Source organism: Haematobia irritans, chromosome 4 (genome assembly GCF_050003625.1).
Source record: "Haematobia irritans isolate KBUSLIRL chromosome 4, ASM5000362v1, whole genome shotgun sequence".
In the NCBI taxonomy this organism is placed as follows: Eukaryota; Metazoa; Arthropoda; class Insecta; order Diptera; family Muscidae; genus Haematobia; species Haematobia irritans.
This window is the reverse complement of record NC_134400.1, coordinates 22,719,780-22,741,398: the sequence shown is the minus strand read 5'-3', so window position 1 is coordinate 22,741,398 and position 21,619 is coordinate 22,719,780.

Below are 21,619 nucleotides of genomic sequence, written 5' to 3'. Positions count from 1 at the left end.
CCAAATTTCACGCAGATCGGATGACTTTTGCTTCTCCAAAAGGCACCGGAGGTCAAATCTGGGGATCGGTTTATATGGGAGCTATATATAATTATGGACCGATGTGGACCAATTTTTGCATGGTTATTAGAGACCATATACTAACACAGGCCTCGCAAGCCAAATTTGGGGGTCCTTTTACATGGGGGCTATACGTAAAAGTGGACCGATACGGCCCATTTACAATACAATCCGACCTACATCAATAACAACTACTTGTGCCAAGTTTCAAGTCGATAGCTTGTTTCGTTCCGAAGTTAGCGTGATTTCAACAGACGGACGGACGGACCCATAAAGTATATATATTCTGGGTCGTGGTGAAATTCTGAGTCGATCTGAGCATGTCCGTCCCCCCGACCGTCCGTCCGTCCGTCTGTTGAAATCACGCTAACTTCCAAACGAAACAAGCTATCGACGTGAAACTTGGCACAAGTAGTTGTTGTTGATGTAGGTCGGATGGTATTGCAAATGGGCCATATCGGTCCACTTTTACGTATAGCCCCCATATAAAAGGCCCCCAAATTTGGCTTGCGAGGCCTCTAAGAGAAGCAAATTTTATCCGATCCGGCTGAAATTTGGTACATGGTGTTAGTATATGGTCTCTAACAACCATGCAAAAATTGGTACATATCGGTCCATAATTACATATAGCCCCCATATAAACCGATCCCCCGATTTGGCTTGCGGAGCCTCTAATAGAACCAAATTTCATCTGATCCGGTTGAAATTTGCAACGTGGTGTTAGTATAAGACCGCTTATAACCATGCCATAATTGGTCCATATCGGTCTATAGTTATGTATAGCCGATCCCCAATCACACAAAAATTGGTCCATATCGGTTCATAATCATGGTTGGCACTCGAGCCAAAAATAATCTACAAAAATTTTATTTTTACAGAAAACATTATCAAAATGTTATTTCTATAGAAAATTTTGTCAAATTTTTATTTCTATAGAAGATTTTATCAAAATTTTATTTCTATAGAAAATTTTGTCAAAATTTTATTTCTATAGAAAATTTTGTCAAAATTTTATTTCTATAGAAAATTTTTTCCAAATGTTATTTCTATAGAAAATTTTTGGCCAAATTTTACTTCTATAGAAAATGTTGTCAAAATTTTATTTTGTCAAAATTTTATGTCTATAGAAACTTTAAACTTAATTATATACGTATTTAATCGGCCTTTTTTAGTTTAATATATACCACGTATGGACTATGTGGTATATATTGCGGTGTTAGGAAGTTTTAATATACCTTGCCATCGGCAAGTGGTACCGCAACCCAACTAATTCGATTGTGGGTGACAGTCTTCAGTAGAAGTTTCTACGCAATCCATGGTGGAGGGTACATAAGCTTCGGCCTGGCCGAACTTACGGCCGTACATACTTGTTCCCAATTGAAATCGTCATAAATGAGCCTGACCGTATCGGGCTGCCACCTAACCTAACCTTCACTTTGTAGACAATTACAGTCGTCTCAACCCAAAATAAAAGGCTTTACGACTCAAAGTTCGGTCATGTAGCATATTTGTACCCTCCACCAATGACTGTCAATGACAATCGAATTATTTGGGTTGTGGTAACATTTCCCGATGGCAAGGTATATTTAACCTCCTTAACATTGATTTCTAAATTGCAAGTTAGTCCCTATGCAGTCTTTGCTAGATAAAATGTACTAAATTTCAACCGGATCGGATGAAATTTGCACCTGCAAGAAGCTCCGGAAATCAAATCTTCGGATCGGTTTATATGGAAGCTATATATATTTATGGGCCAATTTTTGCATGATTGTTAAACGGCATGTCATAGTTAATATGGTTAGGTTATGGAGGATGACACCAATCCGTGCAAGAGAGATTTTGTGTCCACTTGGAACATAGTTGATCCTGTGCGGTTCCTCAAACTCCTTTCCTAATTGTCTTCGTGGTTGTTCCATTCCGTACGAGCTAATCCTTTTATGTCCTTCAGGTCTGCCTAGGTCCTCCACCCAGAGGCCTTGATGAATAATCCTTATACTGCAGTTTCGCGTATCGGTAATAGTCTGAAAGAAGTAAGTAAGTCAAGTATCCTGTTTCTGCCTAGGTCCTCCACCCAGAGGCCTTGATGAATACTCCTTATACTGCAGTTTCGCGTATCGGTAATAGTCTGAAAGAAGTAAGTAAGTCAAGAATCCTGTTTCTTCTCAAATGTAATGCTGGGCATTGGCACAGTAAATGGTAGGAATATTTCGTAGCCTCAGGGTCCCGATACCATCTATAAATTGTGCAACTACATGGCAATGTTCGTTAGACAGATCATTACCATGTGTTTTTCCGGAGTATTGTGTCCTGTTATGATTGCTATTAACAGCCTCACCTTCGCTCTTGGCATTCTCATTAGTATTCCAGAGTTTTTACTATCATTTTCGTCCTATAAGTCATCATATTTGCCATTGATTTTGAAACGGGAAAACATCCGTGGTGATAGTACTTGTGCCACTTTCTTAGCCAGTACGTCTTCGTTACCCATTATGCTCTCTACGATAACGGCTGAATACCTTCGGACTTATGCTTGTATTAACCAGGGTCTTTACAGCTGCCTAACTATCAATGAAAATGCTGTTATCACATCTAAATAGCGGCCTCATCGATAGAAGTTCTGCCGCTTTTGCAATAGCGAGATAAGCTACATTCGTCGTCCAACTTAAAGGACTCCCCGATTCCAAACTCCTTGCATCTGTGGATGCAGTATTTTCTGCTGAGTTTTAATATGTTGACCAACTGAGTCTACCATTCCAGTATGTCTGCAATCCGTGCTCAACCATTTAGTCGAGTGAGTACGACCTCTGCTCTCTTCCTCATATGCAAGTCAAGTGACATTTTATGCCGCATTAATACCTTCAGGGCGGTAGTGGTTGTTGCCCTCATCGTACTGGTCATATAAATAAGAGCCGTTCTATTTATTCTAATCAATATCAATACATATTTGTTGGCGGTTTGTAATAGGCCACCAGACGTAACATCCTTTTGAAGCTACTGATTTTTATACTGCTATATAAAGTCAGTTAAAAAGAGACGGCTTCATTTCCCAATGTTCCCCAACCAACTTTTGACATGCGTATAATGGCACATATGTCTTCCTCAGACGATCTGCTGTATTCTTGAGCCAATTCAGTCTGGAGTCTAAGACAACTCCCAAGTATCGTTCCGATTTTGTCCCTTGAAATTCTGGGTCTTTATATCCACTAATTTTCCTTCTTCTGGAGAAAAGCAATAAACCTGTTTTTCTTGGCTTAAACCCTACACCACAACCCGAGATTGTGTCGAAGAATTTGCCCGATACCATTATGACAGTGTCATCTGCATACACCACTACTCTTATACCCTTATTACTCAGAACGGTAAGAATCTCATCTACTATCAGTAGCCCAAAAAAGGATTAGGCAGACCTCTTGTCGTAGTTGCATTTCTTTTTGAATTCCGCTTCTATGCTCCTATGGCGAAGCATTCCATCCATTACTTGAAATGGTGGAAGTTAATATACTCCCATCCAATGGTGGAGTGAATGACAACTTAAAATATCTACTGAACTGATGAATCTCTTGAATCTTTGCATATCTCCACTGTATTCACTATAATGTTAGAGAAGCTTTGAAATCCTCAGAAATGTCACCAGCATTACTGAGGTGGGATAATCCACCGCTGAAAAACTTTGGTGGAACACAATATTAGTAAAAACAAGTAAGTAAAGTCTAAAGTCGGGCGAGGCCGACTTTATTATACCCTGCACCACTTTTCGATACCATATCACATCCGTCAAATGTGTTGGGGGCTATATATAAAGGTTTGTCCCAACTACATACATTTAAATATCACTCGATCTGGACATAATTTGATAGACTTCTACAAAATCTATAGACTCAAAATTTAAGTCGGCTAATGCACTAGGGTGGAACACAATATTAGTAAAAAAATATGTGAAACATTTAAATCTGAAGCAATTTTAAGGAAACTTCGCAAAAGTTTATTTATGATTTATCGCTCGATATATATGTATTAGAAGTTTAGGAAAACTGGAGTCATTTTTACAACTTTTCGACTAAGCAGTGGCGATTTAACAAGGAAAATGTTGGTATTTTGACCATTTTTGTCGAAATCAGAAAAACATATATATGGAAGCTATATCTAAATCTGAACCGATTTCAACCAAATTTGGCACGCATAGCAACAATGCTAATTCTACTCTCTGTGCAAAATTTCAACTAAATCGGAGTTAAAAATTGGCCTCTATGGTCATATGAGTATAAATCGGGCGAAAGCTATATATGGGAGATATATCTAAATCTGAACCGATTTCAACCAAATTTGGCACGCATAGCTACAATGCTAATTCTACTCCCTGTGCAAAATTTCAACTAAATCGGAGAAAAAAATTGGCATCTGTGGTCATATGAGTGTAAATCGGGCGAAAGCTATATATGGGAGATATATCTAAATCTGAACCGATTTTAACCAAATTTGACACGCATAGCTATAATGCTAATTCTACTCCCTGTGCAAAATGTCAACTAAATCGGAGCAAAAAATTGGCCTCTGTGGGCAAATGAGTGTAAATCGGGCGAAAGCTATATATGGGAGCTATATCAAAATCGGCACCGATTTCAACCAAATTTGGCACGCATAGTTACAATGCTAATTCTACTCCCTGTGCAAAATTTCAACTAAATCGGAGCAAAAAATTGGCATCTGTGGTCATTTGAGTGTAAATCGGGCGAAAGCTATATATGGGAGCTAATTCTAAATCTGAACCGATTTTAACCAAATTTGACACGCATAGCTATAATGCTAATTCTACTCCCTGTGCAAAATGTCAACTAAATCGGAGCAAAAAATTGGCATCTGTGGTCATTTGAGTGTAAATCGGGCGAAAGCTATATATGGGAGCTAGATCTAAATCTGAACCGATTTTAACCAAATTTGACACGCATAGCTATAATGCTAATTCTACTCCCTGTGCAAATTTCAACTAAATCGGAGCAAAAAATTGGCATCTGTGGTCATTTGAGTGTAAATCGGGCGAAAGCTATATATGGGAGCTATATCTAAATCTGAACCGATTTTAACCAAATTTGACACGCATAGCTATAATGCTAATTCTACTCCCTGTGCAAAATGTCAACTAAATCGGAGCAAAAAATTGGCCTCTGTGGGCAAATGAGTGTAAATCGGGCTAAAGCTATATATGGGAGCTATATCTAAATCTGAACCGATTTGGCTGATATTTTGCAAGTTTTTCGAGACTCATAAAATATTCGGATGTACGGAATTTGAGGAAGATCGGTTGATATACACGCCACTTATGACCAGATCGGTGAAAATATATATGGCAGCTATATATAAATTTGAACCGATTTTTTCCAAAATCAATAGGGATCGTCTTTGAGCCGAAACAGGACCCTATATCAAATTTTAGGTTAATCGGACTTAAACTGCGACCTGTACTTTGCACACAAAAATACACCAATAGACAGACAGACAGACAGACAGACAGACAGACGGACATCGCTACATCGACTCAGAATTTAATTCTAAGCCGATCCTTATACTAAATGGTTCTATGATTACTCCTTCTTGGCGTTACATACAAATGCACAAACTTATTATACCCTGTACCACAGTAGTGGTGAAGGGTATAAAAACCTAAATATCTGGAAGCATCCCAAGATATTTTGGCTCGGAATCAATACCAAAATCATTAGTGTAAAGACAAAATCGTTGGAATCGGACATGCTTTTTTCAGTGTATTCAGTATATAGCACTGTATATACTGTATTCAGTATATACCACTGTATTTATTACACAATTTTAACACAAACATCAGGTTATCCCACCCAATAACTGCGGCCATATTTCATAAGGTTTATACGAAATTCATCTTCATGTAGATGTACTACATACGCAGACATTTCGGTTACACATGAAAGGATTTAATGATGTTTGATGTCACTTTCGGTGGAGACCAAGGGAACTATGGCACATTACCAAGAACGAATGGAATACATACATAGGTTTTTTTTTTTGTCCAAATGTAATTAATGTTGGAAATCGACTAGTGAACCACTTTTACCCATTTTGCCATAAAAATTAAAAGAAATTAAAATGGATCAATATTATTGACCAGATGGCATGGAGTCAGTAACCATTACACAAAAAAAACCTTCCTTGTAAGTCTATAGATAGACAAATGTACTTCAACTCTAATGCTAATTGCCCGTGTTAAAATTGGGGGATCTAATCAGATATGATTACATCTCAAAATTGACCTCTTTTGATATAAGCATATATACCCAGATATGATGAGATAGAATTATATAAAATTATAACTAAGACTTTAGATCTTAGCCAATATTGAGATCTAATCATATATATATATATATATATATATATATATATATATATATATATATATATATATATATATATATATATATATATATATATATATATATATATATATATATATATATATATATATATATATATATATATATATATATATATATATATATATATATAGTAATTATATATGATTCGATCTTATAATTTTTCGCATCTACTCATATTTAATTGTATCAAATTTGATCTCTTAATTGTTACGCGGGTGTGTTTGAGGGGCTGAATCTTAAATATCCGCCACCATGAATCAAATATAATAGTTTCCGTTGAAAATTCGTCGGGTTACTTGGAAATGTATAGAACTTCACGAGTATTTAAATGGCAGATACACTCCAAGTAGATCCCTTCAAATGATGCGCTTCTCGAAGATCCACATCTTCTGGATTTTTAAGAACTATTGTGGTTTGACTTTTAGAGGAATCATAAATCTAAACGTGCTAGATGAAATAAACCCTTTCATATGATTTCACATCTAAATTCTATACATTTTCACCCGCATGAGCTCTAGAAATAAAATCGGGAATTTTCCTTCCAGTTTCATGCAATATGAATGATTAGTTCGTCTTCTATACCCTCAAGAATTAAATCGGGAGACCAGCTTAAAGAGGATTATTGTACACTCCACCATAGGATGGGGGGTATATTAACTTTGTCATTCCATTTATAACACATCGAAATATTGCTCTAAGACCCCATAAACTATATATACTCTGGCTCGTAGTGAAATTCTGAGTCGATCTAAGCATGTCCGTCCGTCCGTCTGTTGAAATCACGCTAAGTTCCGAACGAAACAAGCTATCGACTTGAAAGTTGGCACTATAAATGTTATTGGTGTAGATCGGACGGTTTTGAAAATGGGCCATATCGGACCACTTTTACGTATAGCTCCCATAAAAACCGACGCTCAGATTTGGCTTGCGGAGCCTCTTGGAGGAGCATATTTCATCCGATCCAGCTGAAATTTGGTACATGGTGTTGGTATAGAGTCTCTAATAACCATGCAAAAATTGGTCTATATCGGTGCATAATTATATATAGCCCCCATATAAACCGATCCCCAGATTTGGCTTGAGAAGCCTCAAAGAGAAGCAAATTTCATCGGATCCGGCTGAAATTTGGTACATGATGTTGATATATGGTCTCTAACAACCATGCAAAAATTGGTCCACAGCGGTGCATAATTATATATAGCCCCCATAAAGACCGATCCCCAGATTTGGTTTGCGGAGCCTCTAAGGGAAGCAAATTTCATCCGATCCGGCAGAAATTTGGTATGTGGTGTTAGTATATTGTCCCTAACAACCTTGCCAGAATTGGTCCATATAGGTCCATAATTATATATAGCCCTTATAACCGATCCCCAGATTTAACCTCCGGAAGCTCTTGGAGGAGCAAAATTCATCCGATCCTCGTGAAACTTAGTACGTGGTGTTAGTATATGGTCTCTAATAACCATGCAAAAATTGGTCCATACCGGTCCATAATTATATAGAGCCCCCATAAAAACCGATCCCCAAATTTGACCTCCGCAGCCTCTTGGAAGAGCAAAATTCATCCGATCCGGTTGCAATTTGGTACATTTCCCTAGTATGTGGCCGATAACAGTCATGCCAAAATTGGTCCGTATCGATATATATATTACATATAGCCTCCATATATAGACCGATCCCCAATCACAGAAAAATCATGATTGCCACTCGATTCAAAAATAATCTACCAAAATTTTATTGATATAGAAAATTTTGTCAAAATTTTATATTTTTATAGAAAATTTTGTCAAAATATAATTTCTATTCAAAATTATGTTAAAAATTTATTTCTATAGGAATTTTTTTCAAAATTTTATTTCTATAGAAAATTTTGTCAGAATTTTATTTCTGTAGAAAAATTGGTCAAAATGTTATTTCTGTGGAAAATTTATGAAACATTTCATAGTTGGAGAGGAATAGTTTTAGCAAAATCTTCCAAAACATCAAGAATTCTACCGATCTACCAAACAGTAAAACATCTGCCATTTTTGGTAGACTCGTGTTCATAATTGTATATAGCCCCCATATAAAGCGACCGATATTTCAATTCTGGCTCTATAATTACCGCACAAAAGTTCATATCGGTTTGTAATTATTTTTTCCCTATATACCGGTCAATAACCGAATATATACATACGTATTTAATCGACCTTTCTTTTGTCTACTATATATCCCGCATGGACTGACTTACAATTTAGAAGATAATGTTAAGAAGTTTAAAGATGCCTTGCCATCGGCCGCAACCCACGTAATTGAATTGTGGATGACCGTCTTTAGTAGAAGTTCCTACGCAATCCATGGTGGAGGGTACATAAGATTGGGCGTGACCGAACTTACGGCAGTATATACTTGTATAAAATTTTTCCGATATAAGCCTTCCTATAATTCCTCTAAATTTCCTATTTCAGCAAAATCGGATAAAAATCCTAGAAACCAAGAAGTCAAATTCAGGAGATTGGTCTTACAGGGGCTATACCAAAGCATGGACCGATACACACCATAGACGACAGGGTTATATGTGGACCTCAAATACCCCTTTACCAATTTCTAGCATACGGGATAAGAATTGCTGTGTGTAAGTCCAAGCCCAAATCGGGATTTCGCTTTGTACTGGGGCTATATCAAAACCTGGACCGATATACCCCAACAAAACGAATCTGTGCAAAATTTCATGGCGGATAAATAAAATAGGACAATAGGACATACACTAATAGAAAACAATACGTTTCAAAATCGTGAACGGACGGTAACAAAATAAACGGAAACGTTCACGCATAATCAAAACGAAATGTTCGCGGTTTCGTGCACGATTTCATGAACGGCTTTCGTTTTTCTTTGGCTATGAAAAGTCTTAAAATATTCGTTAGACGTTCTTATGGCAACTCCGTCGGTGGTGCAATGCGCTAAGGCGTCTGTTAGTGCGCATGGTGCAGCCAATCCAGGTTCGAGTCACTGTAGCGGAGATTTTATACCCTAAACTACACAGTGGTCAGGGTATAATAACTTTGATCTGCCAAAAATGTGCCTACCAGAAATATTGATTTTAGACCCCATAAAATGTATAACGATCGACTCAGAATCACCTCCTGAGTCGATCTAGTGTTTGGTGTCCGACCATCCGTCCGTCTGTCCAAGTATTTGTTGTTCACAGGTTTCCGTTCACAATTCTTAAAAAATTTTGATGAAATTCGCTACGGGGTGTTTTCTGGGTACAAGGACGAACGCTATTGAATTTGGAAGAAATCGTATCAATTTTAGATATAGCTCTCATATATATGTATCGCCCGATTTCGACAAATGGGATCCCGTTGCACTTTTCTACTAACCGATCGTCATCAAATTTTGTACTAGATAATCTTTTGCATCAGATTTCAAGTCTGCAAAATTTCATCATAAATATGTAAAGGGTGATACGGTCAAAATTTGGTTAATATAAACTTGACGTATTTCTTTCAATTTTGCATTTAGAAAACCTGAACACCCCTCATTTTGAAGGTGTGTGTGTGTAGAATGTTGCTCCTATTTTGATTTTGGAATTCACTCTTCAGTTGTCAAAATGCCGTCCAAGCAAGAAGAGCAGCGTATCAAAATTTTGCTCGCGCATCGCGAAAATCCGAGCTATTCGCACGCAAAGCTTGCAAAATCGCTAAAAGTTGCCAAATCAACCGTTACAAATGTAATTAAAGTGTTCGGGGAACGTTTGTCGAGAGCAAAGAAGTCTGGATCGGGGGGAAATCGAAAACCGGAAGCCGCTGAGACGACAAAGAGAGTTGCCGGTAGTTTCAAGCGAAACCCTAACCTCTCTCTACGAGATGCCGCAAATAAGCTGGGTGTATCGTCTACAACCGTGCATCGAGCCAAAAAACGAGCCGGACTATTGACTTACAAGAAGGTAGTGACTCCAAATCGCGATGATAAACAAAATACGACGGCCAAAGCGCGATCCCGGAGGCTGTACACGACGATGCTGACGAAGTTTGACTGCTTGGTAATGGACGACGAAACCTACGTCAAAGCCGACTACAAGCAGCTTCCGGGATAGGAGTTTTATACGGCGAAAGGAAGGGGAAAGGTAGCAGATATTTTCAAGCATATAAAACTGTCAAAGTTCGCAAAGAAATATCTGGTTTGGCAAGCCATCTGTACCTGTGGCTTGAAAAGCAGCATTTTCATAGCATCCGGGACTGTCAACCAAGAAATTTACGTGAAAGAGTGTTTGAATTGGAATTGGTCCATATAGGTCCATAATTATATATAGCCCTTATAACCGATCCCCCAGATTTAACCTCCGGAAGCTCTTGGAGGAGCAAAATTCATCCGATCCTCGTGAAACTTAGTACGTGGTGTTAGTATATGGTCTCTAATAACCATGCAAAAATTGGTCCATACCGGTCCATAATTATATAGAGCCCCCATTTAAACCGATCCCCAGATTTGACCTCCGGAAGCTCTGGAAGGAGCAAAATTCATCCGATCCGGTTGCAATTTGGTACGTATGTGGCCGATAACAGTCATGCCAAAATTGGTCCGTATCGATATATATATATTACATATAGCCCCCATATATAGACCGATCCCCAATCCGGGATAGGAGTTTTATACGGCAAAAGGAAGGGGAAAGGTAGCAGATATTTTCAAGCACATAAAACTGTCAAAGTTCGCAAAGAAATATCTGGTTTGGCAAGCCATCTCTACCTGTGGCTTGAAAAGCAGCATTTTCATAGCTTCCGGGACTGTCAACCAAGAAATTTACGTGAAAGAGTGTTTGAATAAACGTCTGCTGCCTTTCCTGAAGAAACACGGTTGTTCCGTACGGTTTTGGCCGGATTTGGCATCTTGCCATTACGGTAAAAGGCCATGGAGTGGTACGCCGCCAACAACGAGCAGGTGGTTCCCAAGGACAAGAACCCTCCCAACACGCCAGAGCTCCGCCCAATTGAGAAATACTGGGCTATTGTCAAGCGGAACCTAAAGAAGACCAAAAAAACTGCTAAGGACGAGCAGCAGTTCAAGGCAAACTGGCTTTCTGCGGCGAAGAAGGTGGACAAGGTGGCTGTACAAAATCTGATGGCAGGTGTCAAGCGTGAGGCCCGGCAATTCGGATTTGGAAAAGCGAAAGCCTAACTGACTATTTTTTCTCAATTTTATACTAATTGAACTTGAACAAGTATATACGGCCGTAAGCTCGGCCAGGCCGAAGCTTATGTACCCTCCATCATGGATTGCGTAGAAACTTCTTCTAAACACTGCCATCCACAATCGCATTACTTAAGTTGCGGTAACGCTTGCCGATGGCAAGGTATCTTAAACCCTCCTAACATCATCTTCTAAATTGTATGTAAGTCCATACGTGGTATATATTAAATCAAAAAAGATCGATCCAATACGTATATAATTCAGTTCGACAAAGTAGACATACAATTTTGACAAAATTTTCTACAGAAATATTCTTTTAACAAAATTTTCTATAGAAATAAAATTTTCACAAAATTTTCTATAGAAATAAAAATTTTTACAAAATTTTCTATAGAAAGAAAATTTTGACAAAAATTTCTACAGAAATAAAATTTTAACAAAATTTTCTATAGAAATAAAATCTTGGTAGATTATTTTTGGCTCGAGTGGCAACCATGATTATGAACCGAATAAAATTTGAACAAAATTTTCTATAGAAATAAAATTTTGACAAAATTTTCTATAGAAATAAAATTTTGACAAAATTTTCTATAGAAATAAAATTTTGACTATGATGAAAATTTTATTATGAACCGAATAAAATTTTAACAAAATTTTCTCTAGAAATAAAATTTTGACAAAATTTTCTATAGAAATAAAATTTTGACAACATTTTCTATAGAAATAATTATTTTTGGCTCTAGTGGCAACCATTATTATGAACCGATATGGACCAATTTTTGTGTGATTGGACCAATTTTGGTATGGTTGTTAGCGACCATATACTAACATCACGTTCCTAATTTGAACCGGATCGGATGAATTTTGCTCCTCAAAGAGGCTCCGGAGGTCAAATCTGGAGAACGTTTTATATGGGGGCTATATATAATTATGGAGCGATATGGACCAATTCTGGCACGGTTGTTAAAGATCATATACCAACACCATGTTCCAAAATACAACCGGATTGGATGAAATTTGCTTCTCTTGGAGACTTCTCAAGCCAAATCTGGGGATCTGTTTATATGGGGGCTGTATATAATTATGAACCGATGTGGACCAATTTTTGCATGGTTGTTAGAGACCATATACCATCATCATGTACCAAATTTCAGGCGGATCGGATGAAATTTGTTTCTCTTTGAGGCTCCGCAACCCAAATCTGGGGATCGGTTTATATGGGGGCTGTATGTAATTATGGAACGATGTGGACCAATTAGGAACATGGTGTTAGTATGTGGTCTCTAACAACCATGCAACAATTGGTCCACATCGGTTCATAATTATATATAGCCCCCATATAAACCGATCCCCAGATTTGGCTTGCGAAGTCTCCAAGAGAAGCAAATTTCATCCAATCCGGTTGTAATTTGGAACATGGTGTTAGTATATGATCTTTAACAACCGTGCCAGTATTGGTCCATATCGGTCCATAATTATATACAGCCCCCATATAAAACATTCTCCAGATTTGACCTCCGGAGCCTCTTGGAGGAGCAAAATTCATCCGATGCGGTTCAAATTAGGCACGTGGTTTTAGTATATGGTCGCTAACAACCATACCAAAATTGGTCCAATCACACAAAAATTGGTCCATATCGGTTCATAATCATGGTTGCCACTAGAGCCAAAAATAATCTACCAAAATTTTATTTCTATAGAAAATTTTGTCAAAATTTTATTTCTTTAGAAAATTTTGTCAAAATTTTATTTCTATAGAAAATTTTGTCAAAATTTTAGTTCTAGAGAAAATTTTATTCGGTTCATAATAAAATTTTCATCATTGTCAAAATTTTATTTCTATAGAAAATTTTGTCAAAATTTTATTTCTATAGAAAATTTTGTCAAAATTTTAGTTCTAGAGAAAATTTTGTTAAAATTTTATTCGGTTCATAATAAAATTTTCATCATTGTCAAAATTTTATTTCTATAGAAAATTTTGTTCAAATTTTATTCGGTTCATAATCATGGTTGCCACTCAAGCCAAAAATAATCTACCAAGATTTTATTTCTATAGAAAATTTTGTCAAAAGTTTATTTCTATAGAAAATTTTGTTAAAATTTTATTTCTGTAGAAATTTTTGTCAAAATTTTCTTTCTATAGGGAATTTTGTCAAAATTTTTATTTCTATAGAAAATTTTGTGAAAATTTTATTTCTATAGAAAATTTTGTTAAAATTTTATTTGTGTAGAAAATTTTGTCAAAATTGTATGTCTACTTTGTCAAACTGAATTATATACGTATTGGATCGATCTTTTTTGATTTAATATATACCACGTATGGACTTACATACAATTTAGAAGATGGTGTTAGGAGGTTTTAAGATACCTTGCCATCGGCAAGCATTACCGCAACTTAAGTAATTCGATTGTGGATGGCAGTGTTTAGATGAAGTTTCTACGATGGAGGGTACATAAGCTTCGGCCTGGCCGAACTTTCGGCCGTATATACTTGTTTAAATAAACGATTTCACCGATTTACACGCGTTTTCCCTTGACCAAATTTTGACCGTATCACCCTTCATGGCCCGATTTTTCCAAATTTGGTCATAAAACCCTTATTTATCAACCGATCTTACTCAAACTTGGCTTACTCAAATATTTCCTAGTACTAACAATATCTGCTAATCATCGAAATCGGTTCAGATTTTGCCAAATTTGGCCGTAAACTTCTTATTTATCAACCGATCGTAGTCAATGTTGGCTTACTATAAACTTCTATAGTTCTAAATTTATTGAAATCGGTTCGAATGTAGATATAGCTTCCATATATATGCATTGCACGATTTTCTATAATTTGGTTCATAACTTCCTTATGTATTAACCAATCTGATTCAAATTTAGCACAATGTAACCTCATATCAGGTATTCCTGTTCAGTAGAGATTGTTTAAGGTATGATCTAGTCGGCCCCGCCTGATTTTCTACCATACTTACGAGTACTTCTTTTAATGTACGTTTTTCTCTTAGAAACATTCAACATAAAGCTTCAAGATTTATTCACATTACAAAGAACATTTGATATTTTCTTCTTACACAATAAATATTCACCTCCAACTGAGCAATAATCTATCGTTACACTTTGCCCTTTTGTAAGTTCATGGATTTGTCTTCACAAATGCAAAATATCCAGCACAACTTTACAACTCTAGAGGAATTGAAAGAGAACGAGAAAGAAAAATATTCGATATCAATGCAAGTATAGAAGTTTATCAATTTCAAAGAAGCAAACATGAGACTTGCAAATATTAATAACGCACATGACATTGGTGATAATGATGGTGATGATGATGATGATGATGACTCCGATAGTATTCGCACTATGATGACATGGAAAATGATTAAATGGGAAAAAGGGTAAGCAATAAATATCTGCCACAACTCGCTTGATCTCTTTCTCTGGGCTCCTATCTAACCACCCATTAATGGCAAAGCTGGACAATGTAATCGTCGAGGGTGATGATGTTGATGATGGTGGAATTTTGTTGCATTTATGTTTATGTCATGTTTCAATATTACTTTTCAATATTCCACCTCCCCCAACATAGCATCCTTCTGTGAACAGTTTGTAATGGCCAAAGAGATGTTTTGTACCAGAGATATGAATTATGATGCCTTTGGGTGTATATGCATAAGCATTGGCAAAAGAGAGAATTGATTGAGAAGGCTATTGCATATTGCATCTCATAATTTATTTAAGTGATTTTTGATGCTTCGCTACTAAATTTATGATAGTGCTACGAATTTCTTCGTCATGGCTTTAGTGCTGCTTTTTGGTAAAATCGTTGCATGTGGCTATACACTTTGTATCATTCCCCATTCCTATCTACATTTGTCAAAATTAATAACGCTAAGTTGCAATAAATAACGAATTCTAATATACGTTGAGGCATTACTCAAAGGATATATTTTTAGATGCAGTTCTCTACTTTTAAATTTAGGTTGCACATCCCAGCAAAAAACAAGTATACACGGCCGTAAGTTCGGCCAGGCCGAAGCTTATGTACCCTCCATCATGGATTGCGTAGAAACTTCTTCTAAACACTGCCATCCACAATCGAATTACTTAAGATGGGGTAACGCTTGCCGATGGCAAGGTATCTTAAAACCTCCTAACACCATCTTCTAAATTGTATGTAAGTCCATACGTGGTATATATTAAATCAAAAAAGATCGATCCAATACGTATATAATTCAGTTTGACAAAGTAGACATAAAATTTTGACAAAATTTTCTACAAAAATAAAATTTTAACAAAATTTTCTATAGAAATAAAATTTTCTATAGAAATAAAATTTTCTATAGAAATAAAAATTTTGACAAAATTTTGTATAGAAAGAAAATTTTGACAAAAATTGCTACAGAAATAAAATTTTAACAAAATTTTCTATAGAAATAAACTTTTGACAAAATTTTCTATAGAAATAAAATCTTGGCAGATTATTTTTGGCTCGAGTGGCAACCATGATTATGAACCGAATAAAATTTGAACAAATTTTTCTATAGAAAAAAACTTTTGACAAAATTTTCTATAGAAATAAAATTTTGACAATGATGACAATTTTATTATGAACCGAATAAAATTTTAACAAAATTTTCTCTAGAACTAAAATTTTGCCAAAATTTTCTCTAGAAATAAAATTTTGACAAAATTTTCTGTAGAAATAAAATTTTGACAAAATTTTCTATAGAAATAAAATTTTGGTAGACTATTTTTGGCTCTAGTGGCAACCATGATTATGAACCGATATGGACCAATTTTTGTGTGATTGGACCAATTTTGGTATGGTTGTTAGCGACCATATACTAACACCACGTTCCTAATTTGAACCGGATCGGATGAATTTTGCTCCTCCAAGAGGCTCCGGAGGTCAAATCTGGAGAACGTTTTATATGGGGGCTATATATAATTATGGACCGGCACGCTTGTTAAAGATCATATACTAACACCATGTTCCAAATTACAACCTGATTCGATGAAATTTGCTTCTCTTGGAGACTTCGCAAGCCAAATCTGGGGATCAGTTTATATGGGGGCTATAAATAATTAGGAACCGATGTGGACCAATTTTTGCATGGTTATTAGAGACCATATACCAATATCATGTACCAAATTTAAGGCGGATCGGATGAAATTTGCTTCTTTTTGAGGCTCCGCAACCCAAATCTGGGGATCGGTTTATATGGGCGCTATATATAATTATGGACCGATGTGGACCAATTTTTGCACGGTTGTTAGAGACCATATACCAATACCATGTACCAAATTTCAGCCGGATCGGATGCAATTTGCTTCTCTTTGAGGCTTTGCAAGCCAAATTTGGAGATCGGTTTATATGGGGTCTATATATAATTATATACCGATTTGGACCAATTTTTGCACGGTTGTTAGAGACCATATACCAACATCATGCACCAAATTTCAGCCGGATCGGATGAAATTTGCTTCTGTTTGAGGCTCCGCAAGCTAAATCTGGGGATCGGTTTATATGGGGGCTATATATAATTATGGACCGATGTGGACCAATTTTTGTATGATTGTTAGAGATCATATACCAACACCATGTACAAAATTTCAGCCGGATCGGATGAAATATGCTTCCCTTAGAGGCTCTACAAGCCAAATCTGGGGATCGGTTTATATGGGGGCTATATATAATTAAGGACCGATATGGACCAATTTTTGCATGGTTATTAGAGACCATATACCAACATTATTAGAGACCATATACCAAGGTTATTAGAGACCATATACCAAATTTCAGCCGGATCGGATGAAATATGCTTCCCTTAGAGGCTCTACAAGCCAAAGCTGGGGATCGCTTTATATGGGGGCTATATATAATTAAAGACCGATATGGACCAATTTTTGCATGGTTGTTAGAGACCATATACCAACATCATGTACCAAATTTCAGCCGGATCGGATGAAATTTTCGTCTCTTTGAGGCTCCGCAAGCCAAATCTGGGGATCGGTTTATATGGGGGCTATATACAATTATGGACCGATGTAAACGAATTTTTGCATGGTTGTTAGATACCATTTGCCAACACCATGTACCAAATTTCAGGTGGAGCGGATGAAATTTGCTTCTCTTTTAGGCTCCGCAAGCCAAATCTGGGGATCGGTTTATATGGGGCCTATATATAATTATGGACCGATGTGGACCAATTCTTGAATGGTTATTAGATACCATATACAAACACCATATACCAAATTTCAGCCGGATCGGATGAAATATGCTTCTGTTAGAGGCTCCACAAGCCAAATCTGAAGGTCCTTTTATATGGGGGCTATACGTAAAAGTGGACCGATATGGCCCATTTTCAATACCATCCGACCTACATCGATAGCAACTACTTGTGCCAAGTTTCAAGTCGATAGCTTGTTTCGTTCGGAAGTTAGCGTGATTTCAACAGACGAACGGACGGACATGCTTAGATCGACTCAGAATTTCACCACGACCCAGAATATATATACTTTATGGGGTCTTAGAGCAATATTTCGATGTGTTAAAAACGGAATGACAAAGTTAATATACCCCCCATCCTATGGTGGAGGGTAGGGAGCCACCGTGGTGCAATGGTTAGCATGCCCGCCTTGCATACACAAGGTCGTGGGTTCGATTCCTGCTTCGACCGAACACCAAAAAGTTTTTCAGCTGTGGATTATCCCACCTCAGTAATGCTGGTGACATTTCTGAGGGTTTCAAAGCTTCTCTAAGTGGTTTTACTGCAATGTGGAACGCCGTTCGGTTAGGTTAGGTTAGGTTAGGTGGCAGCCCAATGTATCAGGCTCACATAGACTATTCAGTCCATTGTGATACCACATTGGTGAACTTCTCTCTTATCACTGAGTGCTGCCCGATTCCATGTTAAGCTCAATGACAAGGGACCTCCTTTTTATAGCTGAGTCCGAACGGCGTTCCACATTATTATAGCCGAGTCCGTTCGGAGGTCCCTTGTCATTGAGCTTAAGGAGGTCCCTTGTCATTGAGCTTAACATGGAATCGGGCAGCACTCAGTGATAAGAGATTGATTTCAAATATTCTTTTTATTGTCCAAAGTATTTAATTTATTCAAATATTTATGCAGTGGCGCATATGTGTATACAAAATTTGCAAAGAATTTCCTGTAACACAGACACACACTCATGAACACAGTGAAACTGATGTACATGACAAATTCGATTGGTGATTTTAAGAGAAATTAATTTTTATTTAAAATTTGTAGGCAAAAATATGTAATCAACAAATATGGTTGAGTAATCGTATACCACTACGCACACATGTCAAAGTAACCATGGAAAATGTCTGCTTTACCCCATCCATTTACCTTTCGATTACACAGATATAGACTATCACAAAGCTAAAAATTGATTTTATTAAAAAAGACATTTACAGCCAGTATTTGAACAAATCAAATATTGGATTCGATTAAGCAAATATTTATTACACAGATAATGAATGAATGTAACTGCAACTGCAACAATATATGAAGCCATTTATGACATTTTTACCAGTGGATACACGCAAAGCAAAAACAAAAAGTTTGGAACACGTGTAACGAAAAAAAAAAACAAACTTGTTAGGAATTTCTTCGAAAATTTCAAACTCGCCAAAACAATTTTTTTTTTTTACAAAATTTTTATTTTTGCAATAACAATATAATTTTTGTTTTAAAATCACAGTCCATTTCGTTTATAACAAGCACTGTTCTTTCCTAACATTAAGTCTTCGATAAGACACATTTTGAAGTTTTATAGTAAAAATTTAATATAGTACAATGTAATGGCGGACATCTTTTCGAAGTCTTGTAAACATTTTTAGAATATATGTAAAACTACATTAGTTCCTTATTTTTAAGAATATGGCCAACTAACGGTATGTTTCTGTTAAATAAAGTTTCTTTACATAGGCTCGTGGGCGCCCAAAAATCTGCTCGTATGTTTGAGTTGCTTGTGCATTGATGGCTACATCGACCATTGTCTGTTGATGACAATAACAGCTACGTAGTCCAGTGGGTAATGTGTTGGCTTACAAACTTTGTGGTCCGCAGTTCGATTCCTCGTCCAGGTAAAAAAAAATATATAAAATCGTATAATCTCTTCTACATAGTTTGTATTACCGAAAAAGGTGGTAGGAACTAAAAAACCTCGCGAAAGTGAGGAAGATGCAAGGGAAGATGCAATTAGTCAGAAAAGAAAAAAATCTTAATAGGAACGATATTTGTTTGTCTGAAATTTCCTTTGGGATGAAATAATTTTTTTTTTGTGTGTACTCGGCTTCTTCAGGGTTTCTTATTGGATATTTTAAGCAACGGATAAACGACAGTTCCTGAACGACTTTAAAGGAGTCCTCCTCAGGAAGAATAGGTTGAGATTCAAGAATTTGTGTCCAATTCTACAATCTAACCTAACCCAGCTGTTTCGTACAGAATCTTAATTTGCTATAGACCATATATTAACCAATTTTGCATCATTTCATATCAGGAGCAAAAATTGTAACATATACATACAAAACAACATTTAAGGATGTAAAATAATGAAATTTTAATTAAAAGAAAGTTTATGATTTTTGCTTCAAAATTATTTTTTTATCAACTAAGGCTTTTGAGTATTATAACCTCCACCATAGGATGGGGGTATATTAACTTTGTATTTCCGTTTGTAACACATCGAAATATTGCTCTATGTTAAGACCCCATAAAGAATATATATATTCTGGGTCGTGGTGAAATTCTGAGTCGATCTAAGTATGTCCGTCCGTTGAAATTACGCTAACTACCGAACAAAACAAGCTATCGACTTGAAACTTGGCACAAAAAGTTGTTATTGATGTAGGTCGGATGGTATTGCAAATGGGCCATATCGGACCACTTTTACGTATAGCCCCCATATAAACCGACGCTCAGATTTGGTTTGCGGAGCCTCTTGGAGGACCAAAATTCCTCCGATCCGGTTGAAATTTGGTACATGGTGTTAGTATATAGTCTCTAATTACCATGCAAAAATTGGTCCACATCGGTCCATAATTATATATAGCCCCCATATAAACCGATCCCCAGATTTGGATTAGGGAGCCTCTAAGAGAAGCAAATTTCATCCGATCCGGCTGAAATTTGGTACATGGTGTAAGTATATGGTATCTAAAAACTACACAAAAATTGGTCCACATCGGTCCATAATTATATATAGCACCCATGTAAAGCGATCCCCCGATTTGGCTTGCGGAGCCTCTAAGAGAAGCAAATTTCATCCGATCCGGCTGAAATTTGGCACATGGTGTTAGTATATAGTCTCTAATAACCATGCAAAAATTGGTCCACATCGGTCTATAGTTATATATAGCCCCCATATAAACCGATCCCCAGATTTGGATTGCGGAGCCTCTAAGAGAAGCAAATTTCATCCGATCCGGTTGCAATTTGGTACATGGTGCTAGTATATGGTCTCTAACAACCATGCAAAAATTGATCCACATCGGTATATAATTATATATAGCCCCCATATAAACCGATTCCCGGATTTGGCTTGCGGAGCCTCTAAGAGAAGCAAATTTCATTCGATCCGGTTGAAATTTGGTACATGGTGTTAGTATGTGGTCTCTAACAACCGTGCCAGAATGGGTCATATCGGTCCATAATTATATATAGCCCCCATATAAACCATTCTCCAGATTTGACCTCCGGAGCCTCTTGGAGGAGCAAAATTCATCCGATCCGGTTGAAATTTGGAACGTGGTGTTAGTATATGGTTTCTTATATACATGCAAAAATTGGTCCACATCGGTCCATAATTATATATAGCCCCCATATAAAGCGATCCCCCGATTTGGCTTGCGGAGCCTATAATAGAAGCAAATTTCATCCGATCCGGGTGAAATTTGGTACATGGTGTTAGTATATAGTCTCTAATAACCATGCAAAAATTGATCCACATCG